At 37.9% G+C, this 22,414-nt stretch overlaps 1 long non-coding RNA gene across 1 annotated transcript in view; it reads right to left on the bottom strand.

The window, feature by feature from the left end:
- The window catches only part of LOC137622169 (uncharacterized), a 170,691-nt gene that overhangs the window by 141,140 nt on the left and 7,137 nt on the right, over positions 1-22,414 (bottom strand). Inside the window, exons 2-3 of the long non-coding RNA XR_011040378.1 lie at positions 20,308-20,537; positions 8,534-8,706 (exon numbers count right to left, since the gene is read on the bottom strand). This is a non-coding gene — a long non-coding RNA (uncharacterized lncRNA). The remainder of the gene's footprint in view (positions 1-8,533; positions 8,707-20,307; positions 20,538-22,414) is intronic.

The following is a 22,414-nucleotide window of genomic DNA, read 5'->3' as shown; positions in this document are numbered from 1 at the left end:
TCTCCCCTCGCACTAAAAAGAACCTGAAAAAACATATCTGTTTTTCTCATCGGTAACGGTGTCGATTTTGAACAGGAAATTTCCTGTTGCCTTGAGCTTTTGTATATAAAGGAGAGTGTTCTATAATAAACTCACTCAGTTGCTTCCATCCTGTCCTTGAGTCACAACTTTCTCTCGTCCCGTCACATTGGTGACCCCAGAGTGACTCGCTCCTCCCGACTCCCCCACCCCTCACCGTTACTATGACGCCCTCAAAACATATCTTCTGCAGCAGTACTCGCCGTCGCCAGCTGCCCGAATAGCAAGGCTTTCTCAGCTCTCTCAACAACCGTTGGGAACCAAAGGACTTCGCTCGCCCTCAGGGAAATGACCAGTATCAATCGCCTGCAACCTGCCGCGGACGTCTCTCCTCGTGATGTGAACCTACTTCGTGCCCTTTGGGTAAGCCGTTTACCCAAACCTATACACGCTGCCATACCCGATGTCAATAGTTTACCCATAAAGGACTTGAGGACCAAAGCCGACGCCCTTATGAACAGCCACTTCATGACCTTCAAAACCTCCATCAACGCCTCCACTCATGACGAAGAGGACACCTATTCAACTTCAACCGAAGCTGACGTGAATGCCGTAGGACACACACGTCTACGAATGCCGTAGGACGCACACACCTATGAATCCCGTAGGCCTATGAATGGCGTAGGACACGCCTATGAATGCCGTAGGACATACACGCCTATGAATGCCGTAAGACACACGCCTACCCCGTGACGAGCCGGAGCGGCAACAAAGCCACCCATCATCCACCACTCGCTCGTGCCCCAACCAACGACTTCTCCAGCCACTCACTGCCGCTAATCGGCGCAGTTTTTGCTACTACCACTCCAGATTCAGGGCGCCCTATTAAACATGTACAATATGTCATTTTTAGGGGGGGAGCCATGTACCAATCGTGTGTCACATGATCGTACATAGTTCATTTTGTGTATATATTATGCTTGTATCTTCGCTCTCCCCTTGCACTAAAAAGAACCTGAAAAAACATGTCTGTTTTTCTCATCGGTAACGGTGTCGATTTTGAACAGGAAATTTTCTGTTGTCTTGAGCTTTTGTATATAAAGGAGAGTGTTCTACAATAAACTCACTCAGTTGCTTCCATCACGTCTTTGAGTCACAACCTTCTCTCGGCCCGTCATAATGGGGAACCTAATGCCATAATCTAGCTCAGACCTAATAAGGAATAGACAAGAGTGTGACTTAACCCAAATAAAGCTATAGACCTGCTTCTTAATGGGCGTTATATTTTTAAGAGCAAGGAAACAGGAGCGGACTGCGAAAGATGTAATGTACGTAGTATGACACCCATAAAACAAGAGAAAGAAGGGCAACTTTGCAGCAGAAAGAGAAGGGGATTGAAACGAAATAGTCATTCATCAAAATAATATTCTTTGAATGACTTTTATCAAAAATGTGTAAACAATAACAACTGAAGCGAGAGAATTAAATCGAATAAAGGACATATCGAGCCCACAGTCAGATCTAATACCTGGATTAAATAGAACTTGCAAACACCAATCTTTCTAACTTACAAAAGTTTAAAGGGACCTAAATAATAAAAGTTGGTGTTCGTGTAACTTGCACCCTACCATACTTTTAAAAAGTATAATATGCAACCAACCATAATACATATAAGTAATATGCATCCAACCCTATTACATAAAAGTCAGAAAATACGAAAAAATACGAAATGAGTACCGAAATAGTTTAGTAAATGAAAAACAAAAATAAATTTTATTCCTATTCATACTTAATAAAAAAACCGCAAAATAAATTAGGAAAAGAATAAGATAGAACAATTCTAGAAAAAAAAAAACAGCACCATTCGATTTAGAAATTCTGCAAAATTCACGTAGATCACCTTGAAAATGATGCTAGGGAATACCTCTTTTCTTTTTCGAAATAACGATCTTTGAATCCAACCAAGCTCTTTCCCTTGATTTGGTATGAGCTTAAGAAACATGATCTACATATTATGTAGTTTATAGTCTTCTTGGTCTTGCGCACACATCCTAGACGTGTTAGACCGACGTATGTACTGGACACTCATCTAAACAAATCCATGGACCGTTCTATCTTTTCGTTGAATAATCGGAATTAAAGTTGCTGTGTCTCTTATCAAATCATAATAGTAACGAGCATCACGTCATCTTATTAACCCAAGGACCAAGGGACTGTCGATCCGTTTACTGAGATTATGGTGGTTATCTACTCGAGTTGGGTCTTCAGTTGCAGCTCTAACTTCTTTAAAAATGCGCCCACGGTTGTACTTGCATTGTCCGGCAAACCTTGATTCGCCAATTTGGACCAATCACTTTGTCCCGATTATCTGGCCTTGCTTATTGACGGATACTCGGATAGCACCTCAGAACACCTTCCGGCAGTAGTAAAACCAGTCAACAATCGTGCTCTTTGGTCTGTCATTATAACTTTCTACCATACTTATTGGACATACCACATTTACTTACATCCGTATAGGTGAAATAAAAAATCTTTCCCAGACCTAACTAGTTTTAGAGCATCCATTTCTTCTGCATCGCCATACGTAGATATCTAGTACTCATGTTTTCTCGTTTGCAAGAACATCATCATCACATTTCTCACATATTTCTCGTTTTTTAAGATATCATGTCAGACTAGAAACTCCGTGGTGATTTCTTCATTGTGACCAACTTCTCGATAAAACTCATCAAGATTCATAAGAGATATTTCAGTTGGAATGAAATAAAATAAGATTGTTACTAAAGTGGGAGTCACTTGATGTTTTGAGTGTATTTGAAAATTAAGCTGCCAAAGCAATCCTATAGTAATAAGGTCTAAAAGCAAGATTTTAATAGAGATTATAGCTGCAGAATCTGTAATTGGTTGTTCGGTCAAATAGTAAGAGATTTAACAGTCATTCAAACTTAGGAGTCTGTAGTGTAATTAGTAGGTAAGATAAGCTTGTCAGCTTCACATGCACAAAAAAAAAATTGGGTAGGATGCAAGGTATAATAGCACCCAAATATTTTCTATTGAAGTTAGGCGTAAAAGTACATGTTTAAAGGTCGCCCTAGACTAGAGACTGATCATATTACATTATGATCAGTGCCCAAGCACCCTCTTCATCAAGCTCAGACCAGGGAGGGCCGGGCAATAGCTGATGATGACTCAGCAGGTAGGATTTAGCTCCTCCATCCCTAGATCACAAGGATGGTGAGGTAGCAGACAATACAAGAAACTATTGATCTTGAACGGGTCTCGAACTGACATACAACAGATCGCCAAGCAGGGACGTTTCCAATAGGCTATCACAACCAAAGCCGTCTCGAATCATTCAGAACGGCCTTGCCACAGCCCTTCGAAAAAAAAGGATTAATGGACAGAAAAGTAGAAGCAGAGAAATAGGTATAAGTAATGTCCAGAAGGTATCAAACTAAATCAACTTATTGGATCCTTAAATAGAAATAATTAGTATCACATTATATAGCCAAAAGGGAGAGCAATGCAAGGTGTAGCGCTAACCATAGAAAATATATGGGAGAAAGGGTTAGAGAAAAGTAAGATAAATAATATGGAATAGTAAGGAATTATCGTGATAAAAATCAATTATATAAGTGATGCCAAAGTGTATTCACTTATCACTAAGCAAATAAGCTAAGCATTCATTAAGATCATTAAAATAGAAATGAAAGGTTAAAATCACGATGGAAGGCAATATCAGAACACGCGATAGCTCAAAATATGTCAAACTTTTTCTTTTAAACAGTTCCTATAAAATAGAGGCATGAGGAACGAAAGAGGCTAAGATTTATTGATGTGCCAACTCTTTCCACCATAAAAAATATCTTATGAACAAAGGGGAAATATAGTAGAATAGTCATAGTTATAATCTCAGCAACATGCGCTATCGTATGATTAGGGGCTGCAGTGTCAAATCAGAACTTAGCAAGGAAAAAAGTTGGTAGGAATTGTTTTTTTAGAGTTCACTCACTCACTCCACTGCCGGCGGACCATCGTGATCCGTCGACAACTCCACCAGAAGCTTCCACTGCCAACGTACACCACTCTGCTGAATTCTCCATTCCGAATTGCTCCAAGTCTGCCTTAATATTATCAGACCAGATCATGCACGGTCTACCCACAGGTCTTCTCCTCGATGGTCTGCCCGTTTCCAGTCCTCTAACCAAGCTTTTGTCCCTCATTCTTGCAACGTGACCTGCCAACCTAAGCCTTAGTGATCTTACATAATTTGTTATAAGTGGCAGCCTTGATACTTCTCCCAGCTCAATGTTTTGCCTTCTCCATTCTCGATGTCAGGATGCCAGAGAACTTCAAATCATTCATTCATTGTCCTCCATTCTCCATCCACTTTGTTTATCTCGGACTAGTTCACCTTTTCGCCTCAATATGCTGTTCTCAAAAACAAGCCGCATTTCTTTTTCAAATTCCTTTGAAGGCCTCCAGATTTCACAACCGTATGTGGCTAAAGGTTTTAGAGTAAGGTTTTTGAGTTAGAGGGAAAGATATTTAATGACACCTTTTGATAGAGGTCATGCCAGACTACTAAAAACAATAGTTTCGTTACGCGACTAACAGAAAATAAGAGGACCTCATTACCTTTCACATTAGCATGGGCAGATTAGAGAAAATCTCGGCATTTGGTTGCGTAGATCTCAAGGATTTCAGCAAATGAGGATGCTTAAGAAAAACAATCTTCGTAGAATCATACGAACAATAGAAAATAAAATATTAACAATAAAAATCAGGAAAATTATTTTTAGTCAGATAGAAATATAAAGTGGAGATTTAAGATCAGACTGCTTAGCTGTAGGTGTAATGTTAGTTTACAAAAGCTACCTTTGAAATGTCAGTTTGAGAAAAATCTGCAGTTAAGAGATCACGAGACAACTGCATCTCGGAGATGATGAAAAATGAAATAAATTTATGACAAATGTATCTATATGCCAAGAGCTGACTATGCATATCAATTAAGTAGAAATTAAAAAATAGCAGTCATTTAAATGTAAAAACGTGAATTAACCTTCAAGTGGCCTTACAGTAAATTAGTCATGATAACATAAGCCTATAATGGCAAAGAAGCAAAGATCTTGAGTGACTATATAACGCCCTCTAGGAGATCAAAGATTTGCTTAATATTTAGAATTGCACAAGACTTTGATCGTCTAAGGTACCCATTGGGGGCTGCCTTCACAATGTTGACGTCAAAGATAATATGTCCAGATATTTGATCGTCCAGGAAAACCTAAAATTATAGGCCAAAAGTGGCCATAAAACAATATCCTTGAGTTGTCATGACAAAAAACATATGGTCGTACTTGGTCATAAAACCAAGTCCCTTAAAAGTGCAGGAAAAGAACACGATTTCTTCTATTCCAGTTAATTTACAGAGATAATAAAATCTTATAGACTAACAGTGGATAAAAACATGTAATTAAACCAAATAGGGACGTTTGAAGGAAACAAATAGTAACCCAGATAAATAATTCAACAAGATTTTCATCCTTAAGAATAAATGTCTAATAATTCAATACCGAACGATATTACACGGTTCTTTGATATTCCCATGAATGAGATATGGCAAAGCAAAAAAATTATCCTAGTTTGCTTTCCTTTTGGACATGCAAGAAATTTCCGAAACCCAGCGCTTGTCATCCCCTCCCTTCCCCCCAACCGTCAAGTCTATAAGAGCTTTTACTTGTGTTATAAAGTTATCATCATACAAGAAACTGAGAATAAATTAATATAAAAGATGAATTATATAAAATCAAATAAATCCACATCATAATAAAGCAAACTAAATAAGTACAAATACAGTATTGAACGAAGCTTATGTTAGCCCGATGTCATAATTACAAGGAAATTATAATATATATACTTTTTCATTCATTTTACAGCACTGATGTACACTAGCAACAATATGATAACATGACAAATAGTCAATTTCCTAACATCCAAATTAATGATGACATGGTATCGTTTTATATTTAAAACCCTGAAATCTTTTAAACTAATAACACCATTTTAGGTCATATTCTAAGCTTTGTAACAATCACATGGAGGTTTTTTATGATACATTGAGATTAAAATGTTTGATAAATTACAGTACATTATCTTGCGTTCAGAGTTTGCACACGATTGATAGAAAACAATTAATCATTAATCATCATCATCATCTCTTCCTACGCCTACTAACGCAAAGGGCATCGGGTAGATTTCACCAGTCATCTCTATCTTGAGCTTTTAATTCAATACTTCCCCATTCATTCTCAACTACGTCGCGCTTCACAGACCTCAGCCTTGTAGGCCTGGGACTTCCAACACTTCTAGTGCCTTGTGGAGCCCAGCTGAACGTTTGGCGATTAATATCATTATTATCATTTAAATATATATTACGAGAAATTAGGTCCTCTCTTACTTCGCGCTTCATATACCTTAGCCATGTAGGCCTGTGACTTCCAACACTTCTAGTGCCTTGTGGAGCCCAGCTGAACGTTTGGTGATTTAATATTAATATTATCATTTAAATATCTATTACGAGAAATTGTCTCTGAAATGCAACTCACCTTACAACTATGCATAGCGTTTTGCAAGACCCGATATGGCCCACTGATCAGATTAATGAAAGAGATAAGGGAGGACACTTACTGAGCACTACATGACAAGGGTTTGCTACAAGCCAATACTCCCGAACCCCCACTGTGACCGTGATCTCATTCTGGGAAAGCCTGTGTGTGAGACTTTCTCAGCATTTCTTACTTGAAAGATAATAATATTCCTAAATTATCTATTATTATTATTATTATTATTATTATTATTATTATTATTATTATTATTATTATTATTATTATTATTATTATTATTATCATTATTATTATTATTCATAGTTATGATTCACGACATTGGTGCGAAACACTATGGAAAATGCTCTGCACTTTACACATCTCCCCATGGTAACGTGGTATGCCAAAGCAGGTTAAAAATTATGTGATCTTCTCGTGACAATCCAAGCACAAAGGCATATTTGTACTTAAGATTTATACTTAACCATTAATCTAACAGACAGGAAGACGTAGAGATACTTTATGTACTGTATATATACACTATAGATTAATATTGGATAAGACAAAAGGCCATCAGTGAGTAAATAAGCAAGTATAATTATTAAATAAACGGATAAATTGTCACGGTACACAAATAGGTAAATAAATAAATAATTGGTATACAATAATTATAAATAACCTAATAATTAAATAAATAATATATATATATATATATATATATATATATATATATATATATATATATATATATATGATGTAGTAAACGTTCTTTTCTTTATTACACTAAATTTCTACCACCCAAATCTATCAGAAGCCATTCTAAATGCAATGCCACTGCCCGAGGTTTGAGAATTCTGTATGAAAGATCACTAACCTAAGTAAGCCAATTCAATGTGGCATCTAATATTGAAAGAACCATCTGACCGATGTAGTGGTATAATGAAGTGAAATTGGAAACATAAAGTAGACGACAGGAGGAAAGATATTCACTCGTTCGTCGAACAACGCCATCTGACCCTCTATGGTAGAGATTCTCCTCCTACTGTACTTTCACTCAAGCATTCAAGGTAATGATATCCCTCAAGGAAAAATCTTAAAAGAAAGTCTTACCACGTGATTAGCCTAGTGTGTCAAAATGGACGAAGAAGGATTTAGCCTATGAGATTACGGTCTTCGAGAGGTTGAGGGGAAAGTTACAGATGTGACAGATTGGTGAAAAGAAAAAAAAATTAGAAGGAAAAGTAGTTTGAAAGCATATAATACTGTTAAAAGTGTTGATGTTAAAAGAGACTGATGATAGCCTACTTATTGGGTATTCATCAGTGGAAATTTCACGATTTTGGCAATTTTTGTATTTATGTGAACCATCCTTAGCATGATATGTTATATAAACGAATCTCGGTATATGATTATAATATGCAAAAAAAAAATCATAACGGGTGTTTTAAACTTAATTATTCACTCAGAGCACCATAATCTCACTCCTCTCACGTCTCTTTTTCCTAACTTCTAAATACAAGTTAATGAAAACATAAATATACGACATTTTAAAATCAAATATAATAAAGACAAGATATATATTTTTTTTCTTTTAGAGAAAATTTCAAGATAACCTAAACTCTTCCGAGCGTCCATATCTTTAATGCGGAATAATGATTCCATCTAATACACGAAAAGCTATGTCTTTATGTCCACCCTATCTAGTTATCACATCGATACTGTGTGCTGCTTTATCAGTAACCACCTCATCTGATTACATGTCAACTTTTTTTTTATCTCTAGCATCAGCCTAATGACATGCTATCCCCAGGATCCGAATAACCCGCAGCATCCTGCAAAGCTTCCTACTTCAAGCAAAAATGGACGTTAATGACCTCATGATTAAGGAACATCTCCCGGCGGGAGTCTCTTACCGTATCCATAAAAGAGTTTCCGGGTGACCGCCCAAGGAAGCACCTACCCGAGGCTAATTAAGACACTCGTGCGCAGGGGGTGTAGTGGAGCCTGACGATCCAGAGATAGGGCAATCGGGGCTCTCGTTTCTGGTAAGGCCTCGCACTGAGCACTTTGATGGAGGGCCGAGTGCCTGGGATGGAAAACGAATAGAGATTATCGTGGTGGATACTGAGGACAAAGGATAATCTATCAGCATTCGGTAGGAGATTTCACGACATTGAAAATTAAATATCAAAAACTTTTATATATGAAAACAGATATGTTCACGTGCTTGCGTGTCTGTATGACAGAATAAATATTGTATATAGTTTATGTTATATGTGTACTGCGTGTTTTGCTAAGTAGACTATCTTAAATTCGAATCCTAGACAACAAGGTTCATATTAAGACAACTTGGCGATTTCATTTTATTATTATTATAATCATTCTATTTTGTTCATTTTCTGTGTAAACATTCAGTGCATAACGACTGTGTGTAGACTTAATAACATTTATTTACACAAGAAAACCATTTATTTATACATCAAAAGTATCAAAATCAGATTGACAAAAAAGAATGATTTACAAATGAAAAATGACAATTCCCATATGAGAAAATTTCGAGTCAATTTGTAGAAAATAAAAACCCAGTATATTTACAATGTTTGTGTGTAGACTTCATAACACTTCTACTGTGCCTTATATGTCCATTAAAAAATATACCGCCATTGGTTATAACAGATGCATTTACAATACAATATTTGGGTTTCGATAGTGACTTACTAGTACTTTGTTGGTGTTAATTTAAATTGCCTAAAAGTTACTATTTATACCAATAAGGAATAAATAGAACTAGTACCACTCACTATGAAATAGGTTGATAACATTTGAATTGTTTATCAATAAAACACACAATAATTCAGCTAATTTCTCAGCCCCTAAAGCCCAAAATTCGTGTTTTCACAACCAAGGAATCTAATGAAAAACACATAAACACGTTATTTCCATTTCTTAGTAATAAAAAACGGATAATGGTAGTACTTCAACTGATTTAAATATGAGGAAGATATGAAGATTGTTTATCTTCTTTTTATTGTTAAATAAAATGTAGTTACGAATTCTTCAAAGTGTAAGTACTTTAGACAATGTTGTCCATTGTTCAAGAGTCTGCGTAAATGAAAATGAAGAAGATTTATTTGCAGTTAAAACAAGACAAACGGATACTATCTTGTCCACCCGAAACACTAGTATCACACAAAAATTAGTAAGAATTATCAACTATTATGATGTGTTTTCTTTACGTGAAGGTGGTACGCAACCCTTTTATTTTCAAGTAGACGATGATGAATATCATCCTAAGAAAACAGATTTACATCCGATTCCCGCAATTTGATGCATTATCGAGTATCTCCAACATGACCACAAAGTGTTCATTGGTTAATCCCACTGAATGCTCATCCGCAAAACCTGCTGTCATAAACTACAAGTTGTGTGTAATATGTCAACAGGAGTCTGGTGAAAACCTTGGAGCCCTTCCAAACGTAATGGCAGTAAACAATGTGGATATAAACATTTTGTTGAAACTCTCTCGGAATTTCATGACATGGGTTGTTTGCTAAAAAATATCCCCATTGAAAGACTGGACACCGCCCATGGAATTGAAGAGTCATTTAATTGAGACCATGCAGTTTGGTATAAAGGTTGCAGAAACGAGTTTGACAAACAGAAGCTCCAACGTGCTAAAAAACGGAAGGCTAAAGAGCACACATGGTTTGAATGCAAGTCCAGTCTAGACAAGACACTGCGATATGGGTTCTGTGGCTAGGTCAAGTAACTGTCTCTTGTGATGAAAGTGACAAACATGAAAAGTTACACGATGTAGACACTCAAAATCGACCTATGCATTCGTCAATATGCACATATATTACAAGATCGAAAGCTGTTAGGAAAACTCTCAAAAGGTGATATGCATGCCTTGGATGCATATCACCTGCATGACATCATTGTACAATCGGGTTCGATGATATGAATCTGCACAAAAGCATGATGACTGTACAAGCAAAGTGCACAATCGTATATTGGCTAAGCTTGTTTCTTATATGGAAGAATTCCGTCAAGATGAAACGCTACCAGTCTTCAAAACTGTCAAACTTGGGAAAACTGTATGAATCCCAACTAAAGGAACAAGGTCGAATTTTAATAGAAAAGTGAATACCACAAGACTAAAAGAGAGAGTGATGAGTGCTATTAAAGATCTGAGGGCCCAACCACAAGGTCGGGAAGTGATGCTGCGGTTTGATTCTAGCGTCAGAGAAGCCACCAAGATTGCTTGTTCCAATAGTGAAGATGATGATGCCAGCCATTTGGCACATGTTGCACATATGCTGAGAGAGGACATTTTCGGTACAGAGTATTTCTTTGATAGGTCATTTAATCCTGAATGTGAGAAGGATGCTATCCCAGAAAGCATTCTTGCTCCTGTGAGTATGATCCTGAGATGGCCAAGTATCAAGCAACAAAACCAATCTACTAGTTCCCCAACAGAAGTACCTCTATCACTGTCTCAGTTAGTGGTGTTCAGTACCAAGAAAACTTCCAAAGAAACAGCTGTATCTAATTCTTGCTGCCATAAGACTAGAGAAGCTCCTTTTGTGATTTCTACTGGTTTGATGATTCATGCCAAAACTAGACAAGGGGACTTCTGGAAAGACTGACAAGCTACAGTCTGTGTATCTCGTATGACAAGATCCAAGAAATTTCTAAACAGGTTGCCTCCAAAGTATATGCTCAATTTGAGATTGATGGATGTCTACAGTATGTCTTTCCCCAGTAAACTTAGACAACAAAAGACCACAGCACTTCCATTTTTTTCTTGTCCTTACTGAATGTGACACCTCTTCGTCATTCAACAGTATTGGAAAAGTAGCTGCCTGGGATACTTGGACAGCATTCCTTGAGATTACAGCCACATTTGCGTCTTTCTGAAATGCACACTTGCATCACAGACGACAAAAAGCACAATCTAGAGAGGCTTATCATACTTTTGTATGGCAAGACAAGCAACATAACAGATGTCAATCAGGCAAGGAACCAATGGTTTATAAAAGGGAGGCAACTGGATGGAATGGTTCCAAAACATGTTGCTCTTATTGAGCACATCAAGAGAGCTAGTTATCAGTCAGAATATGTCTGGGCAGTCACTTGAGGCTACTCAATGGCTACGGTCACTGTCAGCTTACAGATGGACTAAGATTTTAAGTGGCCACTGGATACCGTTCTGGACTGTACTCCAAGAAGCAGCCACTTCAGGAAAAGAACCTATCAAATGCGGCTGCAAAAAGGCAGGTTAACCCCTTGTAAATGTTCAAATGCATCACTTCCATGTACCAAACTATGCAAATTTGCAGGAACATACTTCCAGTCAGATTACCGATTCAATCATTCTTCTCCGCATTATCCTGACTTTGGTTATTTCCATGTTCCTGGTGTACTGATATTTCTTACTTGATATGTGTGTAATGTTACTCGGTAATGGGTTGGCTAGAGAGTTATTGGATCCTTTGACTGGCCAGACAGTACTACATTGGATACCTCTCTAGTTTTGGCTCATTTCTCCATTACCTACAGATACACCAAATAGTCTGGCATATTCTTTACACATTCTCCTCTTTCCTCATACACTTGACAACAATAAGTTGACTCAGGGGCATAACTACAGAACTGTAATTGTTCAGTGGCTACTTTCCAATTTGTAAGGGTAGAAGAGACTTTTAAGCTAAGGTGAGCAGCTCTTCTACAAGAAGGACGTTCCAAAATCCTACCGTTGTTCTCTAGCCCTGATGTCAGGATGCCAGAAAACCTCCAATCAATCAATCTCTAGTATGGGGTAGGGTCATATCCTCTGTACCATGGTCTTCTACTGTCCTGGGTTAGAGTTCTCTTGCCTGAGGAAGGTACACTCAGGCAGACTATTCTATCTGTTTACTTATTTACTTTCGTCACTGGACTATTTTCCCAGTTAGGGCCCATAGACTTATAGCATCATGCTTTTGCAACTACAATTATAGCTTAATAATAAAGGTATTAAATATTTCTGTATACAGTATATGTTGCACTGTTGGTCTCCCAAGCTGAATTAAGCTTTTTAGTGCTTGGCCGTACCTGCGACAAATCTAGTCTAATTGTAGGCCTATGTTATGAGGATATTTATTGCGTTTTTTGCTTTAGTATTGCAATATTCCATATGAAAGAATAAAGTTAATACTGAAGTCAATTTCAACAGATTCTTTGGGTGCGAATACATTAAGTTAACATATCTAAACAACGAATTATGTGGCCTAGGTGCTGGAAAATTGTCAAATTGTTTTGCACCAGTGGGCATTTTGAAAAGCAAGTAGGTGGCCTAAATTTTGGTGATATCACGTGCATACCATTTTTATGCGAAAGAAGATTGAAAATTGAGCCAGAGAGCAGATTCTCAATTATTTACAATCTGAATGATTTTTTGCAGGCCAATCACATCAGTGTCATAGAAATGGTCTCCACAAGAGCAGTTGTTAACTGAGAGATGAACGATGTAAGTCTGTACGATAATGAAAAACAAAAACATTGCACTGTTTGTAAATAATTCTGATATCTTTACTGTACTAGGCAGTGTATCTGAGCAATCCCTATTTGTCAACGGTTACACGATTATAAGCAGATGAACAACTTGGTGGAGTAACAAGAACTTTGGGTGTGGAGGAAATGCCCCCTAACTCTCGAAGTCACTGGCAGCAGGGTGACGAATTGGGTTTAAGGCAAGAGACAAGATGTCTCTTCGGCTTCTACTCTCGATGCCTGGTAGATGATCTTGCTGGAATCAGTAGGGACCGGCAGGGGTCACTTGCCTTAGTTAGATAGGTACTGCGTATCACAAGGAACTGGCTACCCTTTGATAAATTTAACCAATGAATCCTCTATGGATTTAGTCAGTCTATTTAAAGAGAAAATGACAGAATGGCATAGCGGAGTGCTACGAGTCTCCTGGATTATAAATATTGAAGAAAAATAGAAAATTGGTACCTGGTAATTGGAATGTTAGAACCATGAATCAGATTGGGAAGCTACAGCAAGTGGAGAATGAATTTATGAAATATAGTTTGGATATCTTGGCCCTAAAGGAAACACGTTGTAAGGGGACTGGTAAAGAAATCTTAGACCAAGGCAACATATATATCTACTCAGGAAGAATAGCTGGAGTTGGAAGAAACGGGGTAGGAATGGTGATGACACCAAGAGCAGGAAAGGCATTAATGGAATGGAGAGCTGTAAATAGTAGATTGTTACTAGCAAAGTTTAAATCAATGCAGTGCAATACGAGTATTATAGTTTGCTATGCCCCAACAAATGATTCCCCCTAAAGAAAGGAAAGATGAATACTATGAATATCTGCGGAGTGTAATAGATGAGATCCCAAAGAGAGATATGAAAATTGTAATTGGTGACTTCAATGCTAAAGTTAAAAGGAATAATCAAGGTACAGAGAATGTGATGGGTAATGAGGGGCTTGGCGAAGTTGCAAATGAAAATGGAGCACATTTTATAAATTTTTGTTCAACAAACACTCTTGTCATTGAAGGTACTCTTTACCAGCACAAGGACATCCACAAATATACATGGACTTCACCATGTGGCAATTACAAAAATCAAATGGATCACATAACCATTAAAAAGAGAGATGGAAGACTAAGAAATTATATAAGCTATAGAGATACAGATATCGGTAGTGATCACCAGGTCCTCATTACCACACTGAAATTAAAACTGAAAACACTCATCAGAAATATGGATAGAATACCTAGGTTTAATACAACTAAGTTTCTAGAAGATGAGCACAGAGTAACCTTAGCAATTGAATGTAGGAATCGATTTGCAGTCTTAGACTTTAGGCGACGAAGAGCAGACAATTAATGAAGAATTGTGTGAAATTAAGAACATATATCAGTCAGTTGGTAGAAGTTTTGGGCCATGCAGTAACAAGGAGAAAACCATGGATACTATAGAAAGGAGACAAAGACAGAAATTGATTGCTGAAATTTCCAAGGAAGTAATGAAAATTACAAGGTAGAGCATGCTAAGTAATTCAGTATTGATAGCGATGCCAAAAGAAAAGTCAGGAATGACCGGAGAGAATATTTAGACAGGAAAGCAGACGAGGTTGTTAAAGCTATGAATTCAGGGAGTGGCTATGGTGTAAGAATTGTTCCTAGAATTTTTAACGAAATCTATACTGGTACAAAAAAAAGAAACATATACCCATCAAAAAGAGAGATAGATCTGTTATAACAACAGAAGATTAAGAAAGGCAACGTTGGATGGAACACTTTAGAAAGGCCATGAATAAAAAATATGAGTGGAATAATTAGGTTGATATACCTGAAACTGAAGAAGACATTGATGTGCCCATGAATTAATTCAGTGTGTTTTAAGTCTAAGCAATCATTAAAAAACTCAAGAGATGGAAAGCCCCTGGATACGATGGAATAACTGCAGAGATGATATTGGCCGAAAATGAAGTGACTCCCAGAATACTTACAAGATTATTTGGTAGAATGTGGCATGAAGAGTCAAAACCTGGTGAAAGGGAGCTATGAGTGTTGGTGAAAATGGTAATAAAAGGAAATCTGACCGATTGCAATAATTACAGAGGCATCACACTTACGTCAGTTGTCATGAAAATATATAGTATGGTGATTCTAAAGAGACTATAGAGAAAGACTGAGGAAAAGCTGAGAGATAAACAAACAGGATTTAGAAAAGGTATTAATCATACTGACCAAACTCTAATTTCAAGACATGTAATACAGCAATGTGTAGAATATAGAAATACACTTATGACGGCACTTGCTGACTACGACAAAGCCTTTGATACTTACTTTACTTTTTACTTTGATGGCTGCTTTTCCGGTCCCATACAGCAGGGGAACCCCACTCTCTACAGGACCTCCACTGTCGTTTTACTTTGTTCGTGTAGAGTATTTAACGTTTCATATCATGTAATGTTCATTTACTGTTAAATCGTCTCTGTCAAAGGACTCATGAAATAAGAAAGTCTTCAGTTACCTCTTGAAAGCCTTAATGTCTTCAATCATTCGAATGTTTCGTGGGAGCTTATTATATAGTCTCGGGACCGCATACTTAAAGGCTCTGGAGCCTAAAGTAGACTTAAATCTAGGTTTCAACAGTTTGAAGCCATCTGATACTATTCTCGTGTCAACACGATTTGTTGGCTGTGCAATATGTAGCAGTTCTCTTAAGCATTTTGGACGCCCGGTTCTGATAACTTGGTGGGTTATTGTACATATTTTACATTCAATTCTCGCTTTAATCGGCAGCCAGTGTAAATCGATTAGTATAGGGGTGATCCTCTCTCTAGGTGGGATACCTTTTATCAGTCTTGCTCCTCTGTTTTTATGTTTTGTAATTTCTTAAGTTGCACTTTTGGTAAATTGTAATAGATAGAGTTGCAGTAGTCAATCCTGGTAACAACACAGTTTATCACAAGTTTCTTTACATAATTTTCGTCCAAGTACTTTTTTATAAACGCAATATTTCTTAGATGATAACCAGCAGTTTTTATTACATTATTTATTTAGGCATTCAAGAAATAGGCCTACACCTAGATCTCGAACTATATATTATTTATGTTCATTTGAATATCACTGAAGTTTCTTACGCTGTTTCCTTTGCACACCACCATGAATTCAGTTTTGTTCTCGTTTAGTTTTAGTTGTTTAAATGTTATCCATTCTCTAACACTATCAAGGATTCGGTTTAGAGTTTCAGTAATGTCATGTATATTATTTATGGAGAAGTAAAATTGTGTCGCCTGCAAATAGTTTAAACTTCACGCCATGCCTTTGTAACATTTTCGATAGACCAATAGAGTGCACCAGCCAATTTTATGGAGAGTCCTGCCTTATTATGGAGTTCCTCTTAAATGTGTAAATTTGAATATGTCTGTTCATGAGCATAGCAAGTGCAAAGTTGATGTTAATGGAGTCTTATCAAATGAATTTCCAGTGAACAGTGGAGTACTCCAACGGAATGTATTGTCACCTATGTTGTTTATCCTCCTCATGGATTTCGTAATGCATAAAACAGTTCGGGATGGCAGAGAAAGATTGGAATGGACTTGTAACAGGAAATTAGCAGACCTAGAGTATGCTGATAATGCTGTCCATATTAGCTAAACGCCACAGGACTTCCAAAGGTTGCTTACCAGAATGCATGAAAAAATCACATGAGGTTGGGTTCAAGATAAATAGAAGAAAGACAAGAGGTGATGAGAACGGAATGTGTAAAAGAAGCTAAAATATCCTTGGAAGGAGAAAGGATTGATAAGGTGAATTCATTTAAATATTTAGGAACGATGATCTCTAATACAGGGTCTTTAGCATTTAAGTTTAATGAAAAATTGAAAAAAGAAAATCAGACAATGGCTAGGTTATGTAAAATTTGGAAATCAAATCGCCTGAAATTACATATAAAAATCAGGTAATATATCAGTTTAGTGAGATCGGTGTTACTGGATGGACAAGAATTGTGGTACGACAATGAAACAATATCTAACAGATTTTATAGATTTGAGAACAAAGCCCTCAAAAGAATATAGGAGTTAGATGACAGGACAGGATTATAAATGAAACTATAAGAGAGATCACTCATGTGCCATATGTAGATGATATTGTGACGGTGCCAAGTGAGGGTTGTGAACTCAAAGGCAGGATGCAATCAACTGAGTTATATTGTTATAGAACACTCTCCTTTATATACAAAACCTCAAGGCAACAGGACATAACAAGTTAACAAGACAGACAATGTTACAGAGGAAACAGCAGACATGAATTTTCATGTTCGTTTAGTGCGAGGGAAGAGCGAAGATACAAGCATAATATATGCAAAAGGAATTATGTACAATTGTGTGACACACGGTTGGTATATGGCTCCCCCCCTAAAAATGACATACTGTACATGTTAAATAGGGCGCCCTGATCTGGAGAGGCGAACTGTAGGCGGGTCATCTGGCAGAAGATAAGCAGGTTTTAGACGATCAATGGAGACCCAGTCTTCTTTGCCCCGAATGTTTAGTAGGAATGCTTTCGGACTGCGTCGGATCACAAGGAAAGGGCCCGGGTAAGGGGGCGTTAGTGGTGGCTTGCTAGTGTCGTTGCGCAGGAAGACGTGCGTTGCAGAGTGCAAGTCCGTTGGTATGCGATGCTTCGCTGGGGGCTTGTAAGTCTGGCGGCACGGAGTGAATTTTCCCACGACGTGACGTATGTGCTGGAGATCGTCGGAGGAGGTTGTAGAAGGAAAAAATTCGGCAGGGACGACCAACGGGTTGCCATACACCATTTCGGCTGCCGAGACGTCGAGGGCGTCTTTAGAAGTGGTCCTTAGTCCCAGGAGGACCCAGGGAAGCTGAGTAAACCAGTTGCAATCCTTGCAGCGGGACATCAAAGCTGCTTTGAGGGTGCGATGAAAACGTTCAACCATTCCATTGGCAGCGGGGTTGTAGGCCGTTGTCTGATGCACATTTCTTCGCGGTTGCCCCGAATCTGAAGTGGTAGTAGCAAAACTGCGGCGGATGGGAGGTAGTAAGTGGCTGTAGAAGTCGTTCATTGGGGCATGAGCGATTGGTGGGTGGTGGGCGGCTTTGTCGCCGCTTCGGCACGTCACGGGGTAGGCGTGTATGTCCTACGGCATTCATGTCAGCTTCGGTTGACGTTGAATAGGCATCCTCGTCGTCAGGGGTGGAGGCGTTGATGGAGATCTTGAAGTGGCTGTCCATAAGGGCGTCGGCTTTGGTCATCAAGTCCTTTATGGGTAAACTATCGACATCGGGCATGGCAGCACGTACAGGTTCGGGTAAACGGCGTATCCAAAGGGCACGAAGTAGGTTCACCTCACGAGGAGAACCGTCTGCGGCAGGTTGAAGGCGAGCGATACTGGTCACTTCCCTGAGGGCAAGCGAAGCCCTTTGGTCCCCCAACGGTTGTTGCGAGAGCTGAAAAAGCTTTGCTATACGGGCGGCTGGCGACGGCGAGTACTGCTGCAGAAGGTATGTTTTGAGGGCGTCATACGCTATTGGGGTGTCTCCTTGTTCACAAAGCCAGTCGGATATTTCTGGGAAGGTGTCCTCGGGTATCGCCGCGAGAACATAATCCGCTTTGGTGGTTGAGCGAGTCACGCCCCTGATACGAAAGTGGACTTCAGAGCGCTGAAACCAAGCAAACGCCTCTCCGCTGGCGAACGGTGAAAGTTCCAATGGGGCGGCCGCAGCGCCAACTGCTGTAGTAGAGTCCGTCTCCGTCATAGTACCAACGATGGAGGGGCGAGGGAGGTGGGGGTGGAAGGCAGTGGGAGCGAGTCGACTTCCGGGGTCACCAATGTGACGGTGCCGAGTGAGGGTTGTGAACTCAAAGGCAGGATGCAATCAACTGAGTTATATTGTTATAGAACACTCTCCTTTATATACAAAACCTCAAGGCAACAGGACATAACAAGTTAACAAGACAGACAATGTTACAGAGGAAACAGCAGACATGAATTTTCACGTTCGTTTAGTGCGAGGAAAGAGCGAAGATACAAGCATAATATATGCAAAAGGAATTATGTACAATTGTGTGACATACGGTTGGTACAATATCATGATGAGGAGTGGATTGAGATAGTTTGGCATGCTCTTCGCACTCCCCAAGAGAGATTATTTTACCAAACTTTCAACTGGGCTCCACAAGCCACTAGAAGAGTTGGAAGACCCAGGCCTGCATGACTGAATACTATGCGAAATCTAACCGAGGCCCTTAGCGTCAATAAGCGTAGGAGATGATGATGATAATGATATGAATCTTATGTTTTCCCGTATAAATAAATATTATGTCTACACACTGAATGTTTACATATAAAAATAAAATAATAAAACCGTTAAGCTGAGTTGTCACCTTAAATTCCATAATAATAGTTCTAGATCATTTCTATCCTAACTGAATCCAGTTTACAAATGATTCAAGGTTCTTTTATACACTAACATATGACTAGTTTAGAAACTGATCAGAAAAACAATAAATCAGGTAAACTGTATCAGACATTACGTAACCAATATCTGCAATCATAACTGAAGAAGTTTGAGAGATGCTGTTTGTATAAAATAATCTTGAGGATCTTTTCAGCATCTTGGATGACAGAATTTCAGTAAAGTAAATAAACCCTATTCTGCGCCCTTTTTTGGCAATAAATACTCAATCAATTAGCTATAGTAAATAAGTGAAACTATTGAAAAACGAACTAAAAGTTCAAGATAATTTGTGGCAAAAGCAAGGAATTAAATATTATCATGTTATATACTAGACTATTCCACCTTATGACATTTTCCCCAGGGTCGTCATATAAGATTAATTTCATGAAGCAATTGCTTTAAACATTAGTATAATGCACTTTAATAATACGATCCTTAACTGCGATACAATACCGAGTCTTCTGAACGGTGCCAGACATGACAGGAACACCTCACAGCCTTGTGTGTGTCAGCAGTAAAGTTTTATCAGATGACTTAAAGACTAACATTTAGACTGAAAACATACATCAAATTAAATGAGGTTCCAGAGTCTTCAAGTCATGAATGATTAATATTTCTTATATCTGTCAGAGTAATTATGTCACTAGACTAATTTCGATCATACACATTCCCTGTAATGTGAAAATTTCTCACCTGTTTCGAGGTCTTCTACCAGTGGGAGCTTAAATCTTCACAAAATGAGCTTCACGTTTATTTACACATAACGGTTTCTTACTCCTTTCTGCCTTATCACAACATTGTCTACTCCACCCAATGTCCTTATCGTTTATTCGAATCTCAACTTCATTTTCTCACGCAACCTACTTGATGCAACATTGCTCAACTCCATAAGCATTTCATTCCAGTGACGTTTTGAAACAGACCTGAAATCATAAAGATAAGTTTGGAAAAGTCCAAAATTCATAATAAAAATTAAGAAAGACTTTCATTAAGAAGAAGCCATAAGAAGTTGGATGGGTATGATATGACAATAGTGTATACAGGAATTAACGAGTATTTAGTTCAAGGATGTATAATTAATGCACCAATGCTTAGTTGGAGAAAAAATAATTATTCGAGGTGATGTTTATATATACATTACTCTTTGCTCTGAATTGTTACGAGAGTCACTAAATCCTGTTTAACATAATATGTCCTACATGTAATTGAGAAGTATTTATGGAGAATGCGATGTCAGGATGCCTGAAAACTTTAAATCAATCAATCATGGAGAATGGATCACAATACGGACGAGCTTACTAATACGCTAATACACACACATAATACATACATACATATATATATTCAAATAAGCCATATATATTTTTGATACATTAATGTCTGGATTCTCTTTACGACCTCGGGATCAGAGCCCCAGGCGAAATCACACAAAGACAAGAGCTTGGCTCCGGCCGGGAATCGAACCCTGGTCGGCAAGCTTGTATAGACAGTGACTAAGCCACTTGGCCACGAAGAAGGATAAAAGTCAATGACAATTCTTCTGTACTTATACCTGTCGAATTCAGGTATTTTGTACTTAGAATTGAAATCAACCCATCCTCACCATCGTAGCTAATTGGTAGTTTGTTACTTGGCATTCAATTAATGATAAATTTTGCACATTTTTACGTGTTTTTCATATTCAAATAAGCCATATATATTTTTGATACATTAATGTATCAAAAATATATATGGCTTATTTGAATATGAAAAACACGTAAAAATGTGCAAAATTTATCATATATATATATATATATAGAGAGAGAGAGAGAGAGAGAGAGAGAGAGAGAGAGAGAGAGAGAGAGAGAGAGAGAGAGAGAGAGAGAGATAGAATTTTGGCCCATAAATGCCACTTCTTACCCAAAGAAACCATAATCATCTCCTTTGAAATTCTCTGAATCTCAAAGTCTCAACTTAATTACTTGTCAAGATATAAACATCACGTTTTAATAAGAAAAGTAACGCGGAATAACGCAAGATTTTATTATTTTTTACTCGGTCTAAAATGTAACTTGTTATAACCTTCATTTGTTTGCTATGAATTGCTCTTACAGGACGGAGGTGGATATTTACAATACTACCAAGGCATTAATTATGAACGAGTGAGATATAATTATTGCTTGTTTAACACTGCCGGTGAGGAGAGAGATTGGTCCGTTCGATAGTGCGACCACGCTATTCTCTCTACCGCTTAAGTTGTGGCTCACTACAGAAATTCTATCGACTTCCACCGAAGTGGATATCCAGGTTTTTTAAAAAACAAATAGGTATATATATATATATATATATATATATATATATATATATATATATATGAACAACAAATGTAGCTGTTTCTAGTCCACTGCAGGACAAAGGCCTCGGACATGTCCCTAGTCATCTGGGGTTTGGCCATTTCATCAACACCTTGGGCTCTGCGGATTGGCGATAGTGGGACTACAAACGGCTACATTATTTGTTGTTGTTGTTGTAGTATATATGTATGTATGTATGTATGTGTATATATATATATATATATATATATATATATATATATATATATATATATATATATATATATATCAACAACAACATATGTAGCCGTCTTTAGTCTTCATTGCAAGACAATTCATTAGACATGTCCCTAGTCATATCTGGGGTTTGGTCATTTCATCACCACGCTGGTCACTGACTAGTACCGTTTGCTTAACATAGCACGTTAAGGGTCCCCATTCTTCATTCCTCACTCATAAAGGACATATATATATACACACATATATAT

The sequence above is a fragment of the Palaemon carinicauda genome, chromosome 2 (assembly GCF_036898095.1).
Source record: "Palaemon carinicauda isolate YSFRI2023 chromosome 2, ASM3689809v2, whole genome shotgun sequence".
Classification (NCBI taxonomy): Eukaryota; Metazoa; Arthropoda; class Malacostraca; order Decapoda; family Palaemonidae; genus Palaemon; species Palaemon carinicauda.
The sequence above is the reverse complement of the archived record's forward strand: the minus strand, read 5'-3'. Positions and strand labels throughout refer to the sequence as shown.